The 21,793-nt window shown below is 50.5% G+C and overlaps 1 protein-coding gene across 3 annotated transcripts in view; it reads left to right on the forward strand.

Annotated features, from left to right (window-relative positions):
* The window catches only part of LOC118384863 (astrotactin-2), a 529,880-nt gene that overhangs the window by 392,833 nt on the left and 115,254 nt on the right, over positions 1–21,793 (forward strand). The window lies entirely within an intron of this gene.

A 21,793-nucleotide genomic window follows, 5' to 3' on the forward strand; every position in this document is an offset into this window, starting at 1 on the left:
TCATCGCATCATTAGATATTATGATATGACGATATCAGCCTAAGATGCCATGATGCACGGAGGAGAATGAGCTTATAAAGGCGGATATGGACGGTGATATAATGAAGCAGATGCTGGCGGAGGAGGGACGGAGAGAAATAAGCAGGATAGCGGAGAGGACGGAGAATGAAGCTTGAGGAACAGTGAGGACGGAGATAGCCGAAGCAGGATATGGAGGACGGAGAGAATGGAAGCAGGATAAATGCGAGGGGGACGGATATAAACATTAGGTTATGAGGGACGGAGAAGAATGATGATAACATGATATGGACGGATAGCGTCGAATGATGATGAATAAGTGAGATGGACGGATATAATGAATAGCGATAACATGAGTGACGATAATGAATAAAGGCGAGGACGATAGTCGAAGCTTATAAAGGTGATATGATGAGAGAATAAACAGTGATATTAAGTGGAGAACGAAGCAGGGGTTATGATATGGATGGAGGAGAATGCAGCCCAGTGATGGACGATATATATCGGTACAGAAAAGGCGCGGGATGATGGAGATAATGGCGCAGATGGCCGCGATATGACGATATAGTCGACGTGATGGCCAGTGATGGATGAGATATAAATGCAGGTACTATGATGGGACGATAAGATGGCAGAAATATGGAGGGACGGAGGAATACAGGAAATATGATAGGACGATATACTGCAGGAAACAGTGAGGACGGAAAGAAAGCAGGATATGCGGAGGACGGAGGAGAATACAGGAAATATGGAGGGGTGATAGAGAAGGCAGGAATATGATATAAGTATATAGGGTTGCAGGGAACAGTGGAGGGTGGAGGATATTGCAGGAATGAGTGAGGGGGGAAGGAGAGAATGGGTGAGGAAATATGATATAATGACGGATATAGCCGCAGGAAATAAGCTGTGCCGGACGGGATATAGACTGCAGGAAACATGGGATAGCTGCAGGATAGCAGCAGGAGAGTGGACGGAAACAAGCAAGGGATAGCGGTGGATATGATGAGACATACAGCTTATATGCTTATGGACGGAGAATGAATAAAGGCGGAGGAGGATGGAGAAGGCAGGGCCAGGAGGGGTGGAGAGAATAAGAGGAAATATGATATAGGGCCGGGTGATAAGAGTGGAGGGGTGGAGAACAGAGAACAGCATGATAGGGACGGAGGAGCAATGCAGAGGAAGGCGTAAAGGACGGGAGGAGAACAGAAATATGGAGGGTGATATAGTCAGTAGGAAATAAGTGGAGGTAAGTGATATAGTAATAAGAGAAAGAGGAGGACGGAGAGAATAGCAGGAAATATGCAAAGGACGGATATACTGCAGGAAGAGTGGAGGAGGGGTGGATATAAACACAGGAACAGGAGGGAGGAGAAGAAGGGAATAAGGAAGGGTAGAGAATATAGGAATATGGAGGGGTGGAGAAGTCAGGAACCATTGAGAGGTGGAGAGAATATGATATGGGTGGAGATAGCTGCAGGCACAGTGGAGGACGGAGAGATGTGGCAGGCAGCAGAGAGTAAGGCAGGATAAGAGCGGAGAGGACGATAGAGGGGCAGGTTTACAGTGTGGATAAATAGTCGATAGGGATGGGCAGTGAGAGGGCGAGGGATACGAGATATGGAGGGGTGATAGGGGCCGCAGGAAACATGGAGAGGGCCTGAACATAGGGGTCACAGATAAGCAGGTGAGGCGCGAGATTAGCCATGAGGAATAAGGATGGACGGAGAGAGTGGCAGGATGCTAAGTGGAGGGTGATGTAATGGCAGGGACATAAGTGATATGGACGGGACATGCCAAGCATTGATTGCTGGCGAGGACGGACAATAAGAGGAAGCCATGGAGAGGGACGGAGTGAGCAGGAATCATGCAGCATGGACGGAGAGATAGGTAGGAGCCAGCGGATATGACGGATGCAGAGCAGGTAGGAAGCAGTGGACGGAGGGACGGGATGAGAATGGTAGGAAGCAGTAGAGGGATGGTACATGGCTGGAGATGAGCGGCAGATGCTGCGATGGACGGCCGCGGATAAATGATAGGAGCGGTGTGACACAAACGGATGTGCCTACGATGTGACGAGATACAGCTTAGTGATGATATTATGATGTAGAAAACAATGGCGATGGCGAGAATGCAGTGATGATGCTGACGGAGGACGATAGCGAATGATGATAAGAAAAAAAGGAGGACGGAGACAATGGAAGCGAGGGGGCGGAGGACGAGATAATGAAGAAAGCATGCGGAGGATGGGAGATAATGAAGCGAGTGATGGCATGAGGGACGGGAGATAGCACGCTATAGGGGCAGTGGAGGGACGGTAGAGAATGAACAGCGGAGGGACAAGATAGTCACTATATAAAGGTGGCGGAGGACATAATGAATGCAGGATAAGAAAGTGGCGGAGGGACGGAGCGAATGTAGCTGAGTGAGGGCTAAGGGCAGAGGGACGGAGAGATACGGCGCTTGTGGAGGCAGGAGAGGGACGGACGAGAATGAGAACAGCGGATACGACGAGAGAATGGGCTTAGAAAGGGCGGAGGATGGATGATGCAATGGCACTGATGATGGGACAGGCGGAGGACGTGAGATAAATGAATGCAGGATGTTAAGCAGCATGTGGACGGATACGAAGAATAGGCGGAGGAGTGGACGGAGAGTAATGAAGAGTGATACGACTGGAGTGGACGGAGACAATGAATGATGATGTGGCTAAGCGGATGTGACGGAGGAGTGGCAGTGATGCTGCGAGAGGACGGACATAGTCGAAGCCAGGCGGCGGGAGTGGATGGACGGAGACGAATGAATGATGTGGCGCGAGGGGGACGGATGTAGCCAATGAATGATGGCAGAGTGACGGATGATGATGGGCAGATGCTAGTGAGGACGGAGATAATGAAGCAGGGGGTCAGTGGATGGACGGTATGAATACGATAAGCGATATGATGGACGGAGGAGAAATGAAGCAGGGACAGTGGTAGGGACGGAGAGAATAATGATGATGGCAGGAGAGGGATGGAGAGAAGGAAGGAGGAGGGCAGTGAGAGGAAGGAAGGAGGAGGGAAGGAAGGAGGAGGGCAGGAGAGGGATGGAGAGAAGGAAGGAGGGCAGTGGTGAGATGGAGAGAAGGAACCAGTGGAGGGATGAGAGAAGGAAGTAGTGGGCAGTGGAGAGGAGGGAGAGAATAAAGCAGAGGATATGGAGAGGACGATGATAATGGAAAACAGATGTTATGCAGAGGACGAGATAATGAATGATGATGACATCGAAGATGAACGACATAATGCAATGATGACAAGTGACATATACGTAAATGATGATAAAAAGGCGGATGGACGACATAAATGTAATGATGATGCTGCGGTGAGGGACGGATAGAATAAGGTGACAGTGATAGGAGTGGACGGAGAGAATAATGGAGAGGGATGGAAAGAATAATGAGGATGTAAGCAGTGGAGAGGATGGAGAGAAGGAAGGAGGATGGGCAGTGGAGAGGACTGGAGAAGGAAGGATGGAGGGCAGTGGAGAGAACGAAGTAGGGGGCAGGAGAGGATGAGAGAAGGAAGTAGGGGCATGGAGAGGAGGAGAAGAAAGTCAGGAGGGCTATGGAGGGACGAGAGTAATGGGTACTCAGTGGAGGACAGACGTATTAATGAAACAGGGGGCGGAGGACGACATAATGCAGCTGAGATAAGGCGTGATGGTGACGGACATAATGGATTTATGATGAGCTGCGCAGAGTGACGACAAGATGAAGTGAAGAAAGGCGATATGACGGAGAGAATGAAATGCAGGGGCGGAGAGTGGACGGAGAGAACCGAACATGATGACACTGAAGACGGAGATATGAATGAATGATGATGGCGTGCTTGAGTGACAGGAGATATGATGGCGGAGGACGATATAAATGGCGCTATGAAATTTTGGGTAATTCGGTAGAATGGCATGTGATGGTTGCGTGATGGGACGGATGGGAGAGAAGGAAATGATGAGGCTGCGATATGTACGATGATGAACAATGGAGGTACAACGATAATGAATGATGATGCACAAGTGGAGAGGACGTGAGATAAGAATGAGAAGGCAGATGGACGATATAATGGAATGAGGCCATGCTATGATGACGATATCAATGACCAGATGATAATGATGAGGACGGAGAACGAAGCTAGGAGAAGGCGTGAGTGACGGAGAGAAATACCAGTGGAGGACGAGATAATAAACGAAAGGGGATGGAATAGCGGCATGAGAGATGGACGGAGAGAATGAAGCAGGATGGCCAGTGAGATGGACGGAGAGAATGAAGTAGGAAGAGCAGGAGAGGACGGAATGAATGGACAGTGGAGGACGACATGATATGGACGAGGAGACGATGTGATGAAATGATGCTTATGATGGACGTGTGACGGAGATGAAATGAGCTGGATGTTGCATGCAGAGGACGGAGAATGCAACGAAAGGCGGAGACGGAGGAAGGAGGAGGGGCACCGAGGGATGGAGAGAATGAATGAGGAGGGCAGTGGAGAGGACGGAGAGAAGGAAGGAGGAGGACATAATGAAAGCAGGGTATGTGAGAGAAGGAAGGAGGAGGGCAGTGGTGAGGATGGAGAGAATGGTAAATGATGATGGAGGGACGGAGAAGGCAGGATAAGGAGGAGTGGAGGGATGGAGAGAAGGAAGAAGGGGCCTATGTGGAGAAGCAGGATGGAGAGAAGAATGGGAGGGCAGTGGAGAGGGATGGAGAGAAGGAAGCAGGGGGCAGTGGAGAGGATGGAGAGAATGAAGGAGGAGGGCAGTGGAGAGGATGGAGAGAAGGAAGGAGGAGGGCAGTGGAGGACGGAGAAGGAAGGAGTGGAGGGCATGGAGAAGGGAGTGGAGAGAGGAGGAAGGAGGGGCAGTGGAGAGGGATGAGAATACAGGAAGGGAGAGCAGTGGAGAGGATGGAGAAGGAGGAAGTGAGAGGGGCAGAAGGAATAGGGGGCAGTGGAGAGGATGAGAAATGAAGAGGAGGGCAGTGGAGAGGGATGGAGAGAAGGAAGAGGGGCAGTGGAGGGAGGGCAGAAGATGGTGAGGGATGATATAGAATGAATAGGGAGAAGTGGAGAGGGATGGAGAGAATGAAGATATAAGGAGGACAGTGGAGAGGGATGGAAAGAAGGAAGCAGGAGGGCAGTGGAGAGGACTGGAGAGAGGGACGGAGGAGGGCAGTGGGAGGGATGGAGAGAATAAAGGGGGCGGTGGAGGGATGGAGAGAAGGAAGGGCAGTGGAGGGATGGAGAGAAGGAAGTAGGGAGCACGCGGAGGGATGGAGAAGGAAGGAGGAGGGCAGGAGAGGATGGAAAGAAGGAATGATGAGGGCAGTGAGAGGACGGAGATAAGGCAGAGGAGGATGGACGGAGAGAAGGAAGGCAGGGGGAGTGGACGAGGACGGAGAATGGAGAGGGATGAGAGAATAAGTAGGGGAGTGGAGACGGATGGAGAGAATGAAGGAGGAGGGGCTTTGGAGAGGATGGAGAGAAGGAATGAGGAGGGATGTGGAGGGATGGAGAGAAGGAAGGAGGAGGACAGTGGAGAGGACTGAGAGAAGGAAGGAGGAGGGCAGTGGAGAGAAGGAAGGAGGAGGGCAGTGGAGAGGGATGGAGAGAAGGAAGTAGGGGGCAGTGGAGAGGATGAGAGAAGGAAGTAGGGGGCAGTGGAGACGGATGGAGAGAAGGAAGGAGGAGGGCAGTGGAGAGGACTGGAGAGAAGGAAGGAGGAGGGCAGTGGAGAGGATGGAGAGAAGGAAGGAGGAGGACAGTGGAGAGGATGGAGAGATAGGAAGGATGACGGAGGGATGGAGAGAAGGAAGGAGGAGGGCAGTGGATGAGGATGGAGAGAAGGAAGGAGGAGGAGAGTGAAGGAGGAGGGATGGAGAGAAGGAAGGAGGGGGGCAGTGGAGAGGGATGGAGAGAAGGAAGGAGGAGGGCAGGATGGGAGAGGACGGAAAGAGGGATGGAGAGAAGGGGAAGGAGGATAAGCAGTGGAGAGGGATGGAAAGAAGGAAGGAGGAGGGCAGTGCGGAGAGGACTGAGAGAAGGAAGGAGGAGGGCAGTGGAGAGAAGGAAGGAGGAGGGCAGTGGAGGGATGGAGAGAAGGAAGTAGGGGCAGTGGAGACGGGATGAGATGAAGGAAGTAGGGGGCAGTGGATGGAGAGAAGGAAGGAGGAGGGGAGAGAGGATGGAGAGAAGGAAGGAGGAGGGCAGTGGAGAGGGATGGAAAGAAGGAAGGAGGAGGACAGGAGAGGAATGAGAGAAAGAAGGAGGACGGCAGTGGAGAGAAGGAAGTAGGGGGCAGTGGAGAGGAGGGAGAGAAGGAAGGAGGAGGCAGTGGTGAGGATGGAGAAGAAGTAGCAGGAGAGGGATGGAGAGATGAAGGAGGAGGGCAGAGAGGGGATGGAAGAAGGAAGGAGTGATATAGAGAGGACTGGAGAGAAAGAAGGAGGAGGGCAGTGGAGAGAAGAAAGTAGGACAGATGGAGAGGACGGATATAGTCGAAGCAGATGGAGGGAGGGAGAGAAGGAAGTAGGATAGCCAGCTTGGAGAGGACGGAGAGATGCGAGATAAATGGATAAGACGGATAGGACGGATATAGATGAACGATGATGTGATGGATATGATGACAAATGATGATGACACGAGAGGACGGATATAATGAAATGATGTAAAGGCGGATGGACTGGATATAACGGAATGTAAAGGCGGAGTGGACGAGATTAAATGATGATGCAAGCAAAGGAGATGATCCCGATATAATGAATGATGATGCTGGCGAGATGGACGTGATATAAACGATGATGAGGCGCGTTGATGGATGCGATATAAATGGACGGGATATTACGATAATGCACAGGGCAGCGTGATGAGAACGAATGAGATGGCTGGCGGAGGGCGGATCGGACGGACGAGGATAAATGAGTGACGCCAGCGTGATGATGATGGCGGAACGGACATAATGTAATGATGATGCTGGCGATGGGACGACATAATGAAGCAGGGGGCGCGATGTAATGATAATATTGAAAGGCGTGAGGATGATATACTGAATGAGGATGCTGAGTGATATGACGATATAACCGAATGAGGTAAAGGTGGAGGGACGGAGATAAATAATGATGATAAGCGATATGGACGATAAATGAAACAGGGCGATGTGGGACGATAGTCGAAATAGGAAGGTGATATGATGGAGAAGGAAGCAGGATAAGGCGGATGGATGAGAACGAAGCATAAAGGCGGAGGAGATGATGATAATGTTCAAAGGAGAGTGACGTCGATAATATATGAGGGGGCAAAGTGATGATGGAGTAATGAAGCAGGAGTAATATGCGGAGGACGATATAATGAAGAGATGTCATATATAATGAATGATGATGGCTAAGAGGGACGGAGATAATGAATGATGATACAGTGGAGAGGTAATTATACAATGAAGCTAAAGGCGGAGGAGGGACGAGGAGAATGAAGAAAGGAGGAGGAGGGAGAGAATGAAGCAGGATAAGCGTTATATGGACTTGGAGAACAACAAATATGGAGGACGGAGAGAAGGAACAAAGTGGAGGTGGACAAGATAGCCGAAGCAAAGGCGGATGATGACATAAATGAAGTGATGCCGTGATATGGACGACGCGAAAATGGCCAGCGATATGACGATATAATAACAAAGGCGGATGATGAGATAGTCGAAAGCAGGATAAGGCGATGGACGGAGAGAATGGGCTTGCGATGGCCATGATGGACGGAGAATGGTATTTATAAAGGCGATATGGACGGATATACGAATAGGGAAAAGGCAGTGAGGGACGAGATGAATGAAGCAGGATAAGTACTGGAGGGATGGAGATAGGCCGAAATGATGATAAGTGGGAGGGACTTTGTTAATGGAACATGATGATATGGAGGACGGAGAATGAAGCAGGAACAGTGAGTGGACGGAGATAATGAAGCAGGCATATGGAGAGGACGGAGAGAATGAAGCAGGATAGCTGCGGAGAGGACGGAGAATGAATGATGATGTACAGGCGAGATGACGGACATAATGAATGATGATGGCCGGCGTGAGGGACGTCGATTGCAAATGGAAGCAGGATGGTATGCGAGAGGACGGAGAGCAATGGAAGAGGAACAGTGATATGGACGGTATGATGGTACTATGAATGGCAAGTGATAGGACGGACGTAAATGGAAGCAGTGATGGGCCAAGTGATATGACGACATACCGAAACAAAGGTACGCGAGTGGACGAGAGAGTCGAATGATGATGCTGGCGGAGAGGACGGAGAGAATGGCATGATGATGGGCAGTGATAGAGGGACGGAGAGAGGTGGTGATGCTGAGCGGAGAGTGGACGGATAGCTGAAGCAGGGGGCGGTGGATGAGGACGAGGATGAATGGAAGGAGGATGAGCTAGTGAGGGACGGAGATAATGAAAACAGGGGGAAGGCGGAGGAGGACGATACTGGTACGGCAAAGCAAATGTGATGAGTGAGGAGAGAATGGTACGCGAGGATAAGGTGGAGATGAACGGTACGAGGGAAGGCTGTGATATGGACGGAGATAGTCGAACGGCGATGTGGACGAGAGAATGAACAGTGTAAGGCGGTGGAGATGATGGAGAGAATGAATGATGATGATATGGATGGACGGACAGAATGAAGCAGGATAGGGACAGTGATATGGACGGAGAGAATGAAGCAGATGTCAGTGGAGGGACGGATGAATGGAAGCAGGGGGCGACGGAGAGGGATGGAGAGAATGATAGCAGATAGTGATGGATGAGGACGGAGAGAGTAATATACAGAAAGTGATATGGATGGAGAGAATAAATGATGATGCTATGGAGGAGGACAGAGAATAATGATGATATGGAGTGGACGGAGGGATGGCAGGATAGCGATGGATGACAGATAGGCAAGCAGGCGGTCAGGAGGACGATGATAGAATGACAGATGCTATGGATGGGACGGAGATAGATGTAACATGAGGAGGAGTGGACGGATGGCAGGAGAAGGAGGTGCGGACGGAGAGGATGGAGAGGATGATAGGAGGTACGAGAATGAGCATGAATATGAAAGGCGGAGTGATGGAGATAGTGGACATGAGTGATGAGAAGAGAATAATAGATGGGCAGTGGAGAGGATGGGAGAAGGAAGCAGGAGGGTTAGTGGAGGGACGGAGAAGGAAGCGAGGAGGCGGTGGAGAGGACGGAGAGAATGAAAGCAGGGGGCAGGTGAGGACGGGAGAATGAAGCAGAGGGCAGAAGAGAGGACGAGAGAATGAAGCAAGATGGCTATGAGAGGACGGAGAATAGCTAGAATAGGATGCAGTGGAATGATGATAGACGAAGAAAGGGGCAGTGGAGAGGATTGGAGAGAATGCCAAGTAGGCCATGGAGTGGACGGAGTATAGCGCAGATGATGGTGCAGTGATGATGGACATGAGAGCAATGGAAGTAGATGGCTAGTGGAGGACGGGAGAATAAGTATAGGAAGGCAGTGGAGAGGATGGAGAGACAGTAAGACAGGATGGACAGTGAGAGAGGACGGAGAGAATGGAGATGAGGAACAGCGGAGGACGGAGAGAGAATAAAGGCGGAGAGGACGGAGGAGAAGAGTGATAAGCTGCGGAGGACGAAACGAAGCAGGGGACGCGGAGGGACGGATATTAATGAAATGATGATGGAGGACGTGATATAGTCAAATGATGATGGCTGGCGGGAGGGACGGAGTGGCAGGAGCATGGAGGAGAGGACGGGAGAGAATGGTAGCCAGGGGGTGTGCAACGAGGGACGGGAGATAGCGAAGGCCGAAGGGCAGTGGAGAGGATTGAGAGAAGGAAGCAGGGGAGCAGTGGAGAGGATGGAGAGAAGGAAGGAGGAGGGGCAGTGGAGGGATGGAAAGAAGGAAGGAGGAGGGCAGTGGAGAGGACTGGAGAGAAGGAAGGAGGAGGCTATGGAGAGAAGGAAGGAGGAGGGCAGTGGAGAGGGATGGAGAGAAGGAAGTAGGGGGCAGTGGAGGAGGATGAGAGAATAAAGCAGGGGGCAGTGGAGAGGATGGAGAGAAGGAAGGAGGAGGGCAGTGGAGAGGACCTGAGAGAAGGAAGGAGGAGGGCAGTGGAGGGATGGAGAGAAGGAAGGAGGAGGACAGTGAAGAGGAATGGAGAGAAGGAAGGAGGACGGGCAGTGGAGAGAATGGAAGGAGGAGGGCAGTGGAGAGGGATGGAGAGAATGAAGGAGGAGGCAGTGGTGAGGGATGGAGAGAAGGAAGTAGGGGGATGGAGAGGGATGGAGAGAAGGAAGGAGGGCAGTGGAGAGGGATGGAAAGAAGGAAGGAGGAGGGCAGTGGAGAGGATCCTGGAGAGAAGGAAGGAGGAGGGCAGTGGAGAGAAGGAAGTAGGGGGCAGTGGAGAGGATGAGAGAAGGAAGAAGGGGGCAGTGGAGAGGATGATGATAAGGAAGAGATGGCTAGGAGGGATGGAGGAACGAACAGGGGGCAGGAGACGGATGAGAGAAGGAAAGGATGGACGAGAATGAATAACGAGCATGATGATGAGATAACAGATGATGATATGGCTAGGATGAGACGGATAGATCAGACATGATAAACATGTGAGAGTGATGATATGAATGAAAAGGCGATATGATCGGACGGAGATGAATAGATATAAAGGCTGAGAGGACGGAGAGAACGAAGTATGATACACGTGATGGACGGAGATAATGAATGATGATTGCAGTGAGTGGACGGAGAGAAGGAATGATGATGGCAGTGATGGACGGAGATAGTATAGACAGGGGGACAGGCGAGGATGGAGATAAATGGCATGATGGGCAGTGATGGGACGGAGAGAATAAATGATGATGCGTAGTGACATAGAATGAATGATGATGCAAGTGATGGACGATATAAATGAAATGATGATAAGATGATGTGACGGATATGAATGGCCACAGAGAAGGCGATAGGACGATATATCAGTGCAAAGGCGGAGATGATAGAATGAAGCCAGTGATAATATGAATGACGGAGAACGAAGTATAAAGGCGTGATGGACGGAGATAATGGAACCAGTGATGACTAGATAAGACAATGAAAGGCGATGATGATGAAGGAATGGCAGGATAGCAGTGGCATGTGACGGATGAGAGAATGGAAGTAGGAACAGCGCAGAGGACGGAGAGAATGAAGTAGGGGCAGGAGTGTGACGGACGAGAAGGAATCAGCGGATGTGACGATAGAATGAATAGGAAGGCGGATGATGATAATGACATATGATGAGCGGCGGATGGACGGAGATAATGCAGCTTATGATGGCTATGCAGAGGACGGATAAACGAACAGGCGTTACGGATGACGATATAAATGGACAGGGAAGATGAAGGACGGAGGAATAGCGCAGGATACACGGAGAGGACGAGAGAATGAATGATGATGGGCAGTGGAGAGGACTGGACAGAATAGCCAGAGATGGCGAGTGAGGACGACATGAAGCAGGGAACAGTGGAGAGGACGGAGAGAATGAAGCAGGCAGGTGCGATGAGGACGGAGAGAATAAGGCATGATAGGCTATGATAGTGACGGAGAATGATGATGATGCAAGCGATGGACGGATATAGTCGAATGATGAGCAAGCGATGGACGACAGAATGAGCAGTGATGGATGATAGGACGGAGAACGACATGATGGCTGAGTGATGGACGGAGAATGTGTATGTAAAGGCGATGATGGAGGAATATAGTGATGGGCAATGTGGATGGACGGAGAATGGACGGATAAAGGCGGTGATATGGACGGACATAAATGAATGATGATGCCAGTGAGATGGACGGAGATAATGAATGATGATGGCGGATGACGGAGCGACAGGATGCAAGCGGATGGACGGATGATAATGAAGCAGGGGCATGGTGAGGACGGAGAGTAATGAATGATGATAAGTAGTGGATGGGACGATATAACGAATAACAGGTGCGGAGGACGATATAATGATACAAAGGCGATGATGATGGAGATGAACATAAGCAGGATGATATGACGAGACGCATGATAAGGCGAGAGGACTGAGATGAATAGCAGTGATGATGGACGATATATAATGGCATGAAGGTGTGCGGAGGATGAGATAATGAAGATGATGATGGCTATGGAGGACGGACAGAAGGCACGAGGATAAGTAGTGGAGAGGGACGGAGAGTAATGGACGATAACAAGAGTGAGGACGGAGAGAATGGAATGAAAAGGCGGAGTGGACGGAGAGAATGAAGCAGGATGGCTAGGAGAGTGACGGATATAAATGAAGTAGGAAGGCGGAGAGTGGACGGAGAATGAAATGATGATAATGCAGTGATGACGGACGTGAGAATGAAATGATGATGGCGGAGTGGACGGAGGAGTGGCAGGATGCAGTGATGGGACGGAGAGAATAATAGGGGCGGTGAGGATGGACGGAGAGAATAATGATGATAACAGTGGAGAGGACGGAGAGATACGGAATAAAGGCAGGAGGACGAGGATGATATAGAATGAAGGAGGAGAGGCAGTGGAGAGGATGGAGAGAATAGCAGGATAAGCAGATGGAGAACGAAGAAAGGATAGGAGGAGGATGGATAATGAACAGTGAGTGGACGAGATAATGAAGTAGGGAAGCGGAGAGATGGAGAGAATGAAGAGGATACAGTGGAGAGGACGGAGAGAATGAAGCAGGATGGCATGCAGAGGACGGAGAGAATGAAGCAGGAAGGCAGGAGGACGGATATAATAGAATGAAAGGCGGAGGACGACATAATGAACGCAGGATGGCTGATGATGGACGGAGAATGGCTTATGATACAGTGAGGACGGAGATAATGAAGAGAGGAAGGCGTGGGAGTGGACGGATATTAAGATGGATAATGATGATGGACGGATATAACGAATGATGATGGTGCATGATGACGTGACATAGAATGAATGATGATGGCGAGTGAGGGACGGATAGATGAATGAAGCGAAGAGGCGAGGACGGAGAGATACATGAATATGAGGGATGATGGAGATAAATGAGCTTGCGGAGCTTCCAGTGATATGGACGGGAGAATGAAATAGGTAAAGGCGGAGAGGACGGAGAGTGAATGAAGCAGGATAAGAGTGATGAGGGACGGAGAAATAAATAGGGGGAACAGTGGAGGGACGGAGGAAATAATGAGGATAAGGTGGAGAGGGACGGAGAGAATGAATGATATGCAATATGGAGGAGGGACGGAGGAGAGGGCAGGGATAGTGGAGAGGGATGGGGAGAAGGAAGCAGGGGGGCGAGGCCCGAGGACGGAGAAATAATGGGAGTAAGAGGAGGGATGAGAGAATAAGAGGGACAGGAGAGGGATGGAGAGAAGGAAGATAGAGGACAGTGAAGGGATGGAAAGAATAGCTGAGGAGGGCAGTGGGAGGACTGGCAGTGGAGAGAAGGAAGGAGGAGGGCAGAGAGGATGAGAGAATGGAAGCAGGGGGTATAAGTGGAGAGGGATGAGAAGGAATAGGGGGCAGGGAGAGGGATGGAGAGAAGGAAGGAGGAGGGCAGTGGAGAGGACTGGAGAGAAGGAAGGAGGAGGGCAGTGGGAGGGATGGAGAGAAGGAAGGAGGAGGACAGTGAAGAGGAATGGAGAGAATGAATGATGACGGCAGGAGAGAAGGAAGGAGGATAGAGTGGAGAGGGATGGAGAGAAGGAAACGATGATACAGTGGTGAGGACGGAGATAATAACAGGGGACAGGGGACGGAGATATAGAATGATGATGGTGGAGTGGAGGATGGAAAGAAGCCGAATGATGATAAGGCGCGGAGGCGATCCGACATAGCCGAATGATGAGGCTATGAGTGATATGGCCGGTAGCTTATAAAGGTGATATGACGATATTAATGAAATAGCTGCGATTATTTTTATAATGGAAACAGATGATGCAGTGATATGGGACGAGAAAACGAAGAAAGGCGATATGACGACATAATGCCCAGCCCAGCGAGGACGATAATGAAGTCGAAGAAAGCGGATGTATTGAGATGAATGAGCAGGATAGTTAAGTGGAGGGACGGAGAGATGAAGCGAGGATAGGGCAGCAGAGGACGAGAGAATGAATGAGGAGGCGGATAGTGACGGAGAAGCAAGTATGAAGAGTGGAGAGGACGGAGATGAACGAAGCAGGATGCACTGGAGAGGACGAGATATGAATGATGATAATGGGCGGAGGAGGACGGAGATATGATGATGCAGGCGGAGGACGGAGGCAGAAATGAAGATGCATGTGATGGACGGAGAGAATGAATGATGGCTGGCATGATGGACGGATGATAATGAATGATGATGAGCGATATAATGAATGATGATAGCATGATGACGGAGAAGAGTAAAGGACGGATGACGATATAGTCGAATGAGGTGATATGAGTGATGGAGTAGTAAATGAAGAATGATAAGCACGGAGGGACGGAGATAACTGAATGTAAAGGCGGACGGATGGACGAGAGAATGGCAGTAGGAGTGGACGATGAATGAATAGAGGCGGTGGTGGGACGGAGAGAATGAATGGATACAGTGATGGGGACGGATATACGAATGATGATGATGGCTATGATGGACGGAGAGAGGGCAGGATGCTGCGGAGGGACGGAGGAGAATGAAGCCAGGGGGCTGGGTGAGGACGGATATAAATGAATGATAAGAGTGATGGGACGGACATAAATGAACGAGGACATGATGGGATGGAGAGAAGGAATGAGGAGGGCAGTGGAGAGGGATGGAGAGAAGGAAGGAGGAGGGCAGTGGAGAGGACTGAGAGAAGGAAGGAGGAGGGCAGTGGAGAGAAGGAAGGAGGAGGGCAGAGAGGGATGGAGAGAAGGAAGGAGGAGGCAGTGAGTGAGGGATGGAGAAGGAAGCCAGTGGAGAGGGATGAGAGAAGGAAGTAGTGGGCAGTGGAGAGGAGGAGATACGAAGAGGAGGGCAGTGACGAGAGGGATGGAGAGAAGAATAGGAGGGCAGTGTAGAGGACGGATAGAATGAAGCAGGAGGCAGTGAGAGGGACGGAGATAAGTCGAAGTGATGGATGGAGCAGTGATAGAGGAATGGAGAGAGACGAGATGATGATGGACAGGAGATAATGAATGAGGAGGGCAGCGGCGAGGGACGGAGAGAAATGAATGATGATGGGCAGGGGAGGGATGGATAGAATGAAGCAGGGGACAGTGGAGAGGGATGGAGAGAAGGAAGGAGGATGGGCAGTGGAGAGGATGGAAAGAAGGAAGGAGGAGGGCAGTGGAGAGGACTGGAGAGAAGGAAGGAGGAGGGCAGTGGAGAGAAGGAAGTAGGGGGCAGTGGAGAGGGATGAGAGAAGGAAGTAGGGGGCAGTGGAGAGGAGGGAGAGAATGGAAGCAGGATAACATGATGGACGGATGGAATAGATGAAACCAGTGAGAGTGACGAGAGTAAGCCGAAATAGGCGGCTGGATGTGATGAGATAATGGCAGCAGATGGCTATGTGAGTGGACGGATATAGTGAAGCAGGATAACATGCAGATGGACGAGAGATGAATGAGAATAAAGGCGGAGAGGACGGATGAGAAAGCATGAAAGGCGGAGTGGACGGATGAGAACGCAGAGTATGATACACCGATAGGACGGAGATAAATGAATGATGATGCAGCGGATAGGACGGATGGCAGATAGATGCGAGAGGACGAGATATACGAACAGGGGGCGGCGAGAGGACGATATGAATGAAGTGATGAGTACATGGATGGATGGACGATAATGAAATGATGATAATAAGTGATATAGTCGAATGATGATGGCTATGATGGACGACATAATGGAATGATGATGCCATGATATGACGTGATAATGAAGCAGTAAAGGGTGATGGACGATATAATGAAACAGGGCGTATGATAGTGGACATACCGATAGCGAGTGATGATATGAGACGGAGAACGATATGCAAAGGCGGATGACGGACTATAAATGGTCATGCGATATGACGACATAGTGACAGGAATAAGTGGATGATGAGATAATGAAGCAGGATGATAAGCGATGATGGACGGAGAGAATGAATGCAGTGATAGCGCGCAGATGGACGGGAGAATAGAAGTATAGGGGAAGGTGGAGGGACGGACAGAATGAAGCAGTGATGGATACGATAGATGAAATGAGGGCAGTAGGATAGGTGGATGAGACATGATACACTATGATATGGAGAGATGAGAATGAATGAGATGGCTATGCGAGAGGACGGAGAGAATGAATGATAAGGCGGATGGACGAAGATGAATGAACGAGGATGACGACTGGATGATGGACGGATATAGTCGAATGATGATGCAGTGGAGATGGACGGATAGGGCAGGATGCTATGATGTGACGAGATAAATGAATATAGGCGATGACGTGATGGACGATATAAATGAAACGATGGCGTGAGTAGTGGACGACAATGGTAAATGATGATAGCATGATGATGGACGGAGATGGCAGGATATGGAGATGGACGGAGAATGAGGCAGAGGGCAGGTGATGGACGGACATAAGGAATGGAGTGCGCAGTGGAGTGGACGGAGATGAATGAACAGCGGACAGTGGAGATGGATGGAGAGAATGAATGATGGGCAGTGGAGAGGGATGGGAGAAGGAAGGAGGAGGGCAGTGGAGAGGATCCTGGAGAGAAGCCGATGATGAGGAGGACATAATGAAGTAGATGCAGTGGAGGGATAGAGAAGGAGGAGGGAGGCTGATGGGATGGAGAGACGGATGAAGCAACAGTGATGGAGAGGACGAGAGAATGAATAGAGCAAAGGCGGAGGGATGGAGATAATGAAGTAGTGATGAGCAGCAGAGGGACGGAGATGAAGGAATGCAGGTGAAGGCGGAGAGGACGGACAGATGACAGTAGCCAGTGGAGATGGGACGGATATAGTCGAATGTAGAGGGGCGTGAGATGGATGAGAGTAATGAATGCAGGATAGGCATGTGAGTGAGTGACGGATGAGAAATGGAAACGAGGATAAGCAATAAGTGACAGGTAGGACGCGAGTAGAATGAAAGAGGGGGAATGGAGGAGGACGATCAGTAATGAACAGGATACAGTGATGGACGATATAACTGGAATAGAAAGGCGGAGGAGTGACGGAGATAATGAACAGAGAATATGAGATGACGATATAAATGAACGCAGATGGGCAGCAGAGTGGACGGAGAGTAATGCAGTAGAGAAGGCTGGAGAGGACGAATAATAGGCGGGCTTGGATAACGATCGATGGGACGGAGAGAATAGGTGGAGATGAACAGTGATGAGGACGGAGACATAGGCAGGATAGTGGAGCAGTGGACGGACATAGACGAAGCAGGAGGACAGGTGAGGACGGACATAAGCGAAGTGATGAGGGCAGTGATGGGACGGAGAGAATGAATGAGGAGTGCAGAGGAGGATGATGGACGAGAGTGAGCAGATGATGGCGATGGAGAGGGACGGAGAGAATAGGCAGGGGGACGGAGATGGACGGAGAGAAGGAGAAGGATGAAGATGGAGAGGACGGAGAGAATGAAGCAGGGGGACAGTGGAGGGACGGAGAGAAGCGAATGATGGATGGACGGAGAAGGGACTGAGATAAGTGAATGATGATGGCTGGCGGAGAGGACCCGAGAGAGCAGTGAAAATGATGATATGAATGAATGATGATGCGATTTGACGGAGCAATAATGATGATGGCTGCGTGGCGATGAACGACAGAAGTCACGCGGAGCATGATATAATGAGATAATGAAGAGGAAGGCGCGAGAGTGATGGAGAGAACAAGCAGGATGGCTGGAGGAGGACTGGAGAGAATGAGTAACAGTGGATGCGAATGACAGAAGCGCAGATGGACGCATATACGAACAGTGATGGAGGATGGAGAGTAGGCGAATGATGATGACGCAGTGAAGATGAACGGATATAAATGAATGATGATCCGCTATGAGGTATAATGAATGATGATGCAGCGGAGGACGGAGAGAATGGACGATGATAAGGCAGGAGGACGATATAATGAAGCAGGGGATGATGGAGGATGGAGAGCAATGAATGATGATGGCGTGGAGAGTGGACGGAAAGAATGAATGATGAGGGCAGTGGAGAGGATCTGGAGAGAAGGAAGGAGGAGGCAGGAGAGAAGGAAGTAGGCAGTGGAGAGGGATGAGAGAAGGAAGTAGGGGCAGGAGGGAGGAGAGAAGGAAGTAGGAGGTGGAGGATGGAGAAGCTGAGCCAGTGGAGAGTGATGTGAGAAGGAAGTAGGGGGCAGTGGAGGGGAGGAGAGAAGGAAGCAGGAGGGCTAAGTGGAGGGACGGACGAAATAACAGAGATACGCGCAGATGGACGATAATTGAAGCAAAGCGCGATATGACGGATATAATGAAGCCAGATGGTGGCGAGGACGTGATATGAAACGAATATGATACACTGGAGATGGACGGATATTAATGAATGATGATGGCCATGATAGGACGGACGGAGGGCAGGATGCTGCGAGATGGACTAAGAGAGAACAAGCAGGGGGCTTGAAGGGACGGAGAATGAGCTGATGCGGCGGATGGGACTGATATAATGAATGATGATGGCATGATAGCACGAATGATATGCATGATGATGGACGGACATAAATGAATGATGATGGGCAGCGGATGATGTGGACGGATAATGAAACGAAAAGGCGAGGATGGACGATAATGAATGGAATGGGCTGTGATATGATGGGATGACGAAATGGTGACTAATGATAAGGCGAGTGACGGAGAGATATCCACTAAAGGCGTGAGGACGGATGTAAGAGCATGGTTCAGTGAGGATCAAGATGAATGAAATGAAAGTGAAGTGAGATGACATAATGGCGAGGATAATAGTGGAGGGACGGAGAGAATGAAGCCAGGATGTAACAGTGCAGAGGACGAGAGCAATGGAATAGGGGCAGTGGAGGGACGGACCAGAACAGCTGAGCGGAGGGACGAGAGAATGAGGAGGGACGAGGGATGATGAGATAGTACGACGATGATGGCAGTGGAGGACGGATGAAGAGAATGAAGCAGGATGGCTGCGCAGAGGACGGAGATATCAAGCTTGTAAAGGCGGATGGACGGATATATAATGGAGATGAACGACTGGAGCGGACGGAGAATGAATGATGATAACATGAGATGGACGATAGGGCAGATGCTGGCGGATGGACGATATTAAACAGCCAGTACGTGAACACAAAAAACAAACACAAAAAAAAAAACCAAACACAACCAAGGACGATATAGAATGGAAGATGGCATGATGAGTGAACGGATGACAATGGACATGATGCATGGCGATGGACGGAGATAATGGAATGAGGGTATAATGGAGGATGAGGAGAGAAGGCATGAGGATAAGTAAGGAGAGAGATGGATGAGAGCTGATGAGTAGGAGGGCAGTGGAGAGGACTGAGAGAAGGAGAGGAGTGGAGAGCAATGATGGGCAGTGGAGGGATGGAGAGAAGGAAGGAGGAGGGCAGTGGTGAGGGATGGAGAAGGAACAGTGGAGAGGGATGGAGAGAAGGAAGGATGATGGAGAGGAGAGGGATGGAGATGGAGAGGAATGAATGAAGCAGGATATGGAGCAGAGGACGGAGAGAAGGAAAGGTGGAGGGCGGAGAGAAATGAGGGGCAGTGGAGGGAGAGAAGGAATAAAGGTGGAGAGGACGGAGAGAAGGAAGGAGGATATGAGGCAGAGGATGGAGAATAAAGCCAGGAGGGCAGTGGGAGGAGGAGAATGAAGTAGAGGGCAGATATGGAGGAGGACGGAGACAGGAATGAGATGGGCAGTGGAGAGGACGGAGAAGAAACAAAGTGAAGCAGATAAGAATGAGATGGACGATATTAAATGAATGATGATAAGGAGGCTATGATGACGAGGCGAATGAAGAGGACGATATAATGGAATGATAGGGTGCAAGGAGGAGGATATGATGATATGATGATGCTATGATGAGCGGACGGATAGAGTCGAACAGCAGATGGCGGAGAGGACGGAGAGAGTAGAGCGCAGTGGAGTGGGATGGAGATAATGTTATAAGGGGGCGGATAGAGGATGGAGAGAATAGCAGGATGGCGAGGCGATAGTCAATATGATATGGAGAGGACGGAGAGAATGAAGATGAAGGCAGCAGAGGGACGGACGAATGAATGAAGGCGGAGGACGGAGAGGATAAAGCAGAAGGCGGTGGGGATGAGAGGACTGAAGCAGGATAGGCGCGGAGGGACGGAGGAGAGATAGGAAGGATGAGGATAAGGAGAGTGGACGGATAATGGAAGCAGGGGGCAGGACGGAGAATGAGAGAGATAAGAGGCGGAGTGACGGAGAATAAGCAGGATGGCTACGGAGGAGGACGGAGAGAGTGGGCAGGATGGAAGTGAGGACTGAGAGAATGGCTGGAGGCGGGCAGGAGAGGCCGAATAGGTAGAAGAAGGCGGAGGGGGACGGATGATAAATGAATGAGAGAAGGCGGACGGACGGCAGTGGCAGATGAAGCGAGGGACGGAGAATGGAACAGGAAAATGCGAGAGGATGGAGATGAGAATGAAGGATAGGGCTGGAGGGATGGAGAGCATGAAGTGAGGTGACATGGAGGGACGGAGAGAATGAAGGAGGAGGGCGGCGGAGAGGACGATAGAAGCGAATGATGATGGGCTGTGGCGGAGGACGGATGAGAATGAATGATGATGAGCCGCGGAGAGAATAATATGACAAGAGTGTGAGGAGGACGGAGATGAATGAAGCCGATAGATGCTATGGTGGAGGGACGGAGAGTAATGAAACATGGAGGATGGATATGAATAATGATGAAGGCGAGATGAGAATAATGCAAACAGGATGGGCGGATGACGAGTATGAAAGAGTGGCTATCATGATGACGATATAGAATAACAGAGGAGTGACGAGTGGAGAGAATGAATGGAGGGGGCATGAGAGGGATGGAGAGAATGAATAGGGGGCAGTGAGGAGGGATGGAGAGAAGGAAGTAGGGGGCAGTGGAGAGGGATGGAGAGAAGGAAGTAGGAGGGCAGTGGAGAGGATGGAGAGAAGGAAGGAGGAGGGCAGTGGAGGATGGAGAGAAGGAAGTAGGGGGGCAGTGGAGAGGATGGAGAGAAGGAGGAGGAGGGCAGTGGTGAGGATGGAGAGAAGGAAGTAGGGGCAGTGGGATGGAGAGAAGGAAGTAGGAGGGTAGTGGAGAGGATGGAGAGAAGGAAGTAGGAAGTCAGTGGAGAGGGATGGAGAGAAGGAAGTAGGGGGCAGGAGAGGGATGGAGAGAAGGAAGTAGGAGGGCAGTGGAGAGGGATGGAGAGAAGGAAGTAGGGGAGGGAGAGGGATGGAGAAGAAGGAGGAGGGCAGTGGAGAGGGATGGAGAGAAGGAAGGAGGAGGGCAGTGGAGAGGGATGGAGAGAAGGAAGGAGGATGGACAGTGGAGAGGATGGAGAGAATGGAAGAGTGATAGCGAGAGGACTGGAGAGAATGAAGTGAGGCAGGGGAGGACGGAGAGAATGGAAGTATAACAGGTGAGGACGGATAATGAAACAGGATGTGAGCGGAGGAGAGAGGAGAGAAGGAAGATAGGATAAGTGATATGACGACATAGCAATGATAATAGGCGGAGAGGACGGAGAGAAGTAAGATAGATACAGTGGAGAGGGATGAGAGAATGAAGTAGGGGGCGGTAGGAGG

This window comes from Oncorhynchus keta, chromosome 6 (assembly GCF_023373465.1).
Source record: "Oncorhynchus keta strain PuntledgeMale-10-30-2019 chromosome 6, Oket_V2, whole genome shotgun sequence".
In the NCBI taxonomy this organism is placed as follows: domain Eukaryota; kingdom Metazoa; phylum Chordata; class Actinopteri; order Salmoniformes; family Salmonidae; genus Oncorhynchus; species Oncorhynchus keta.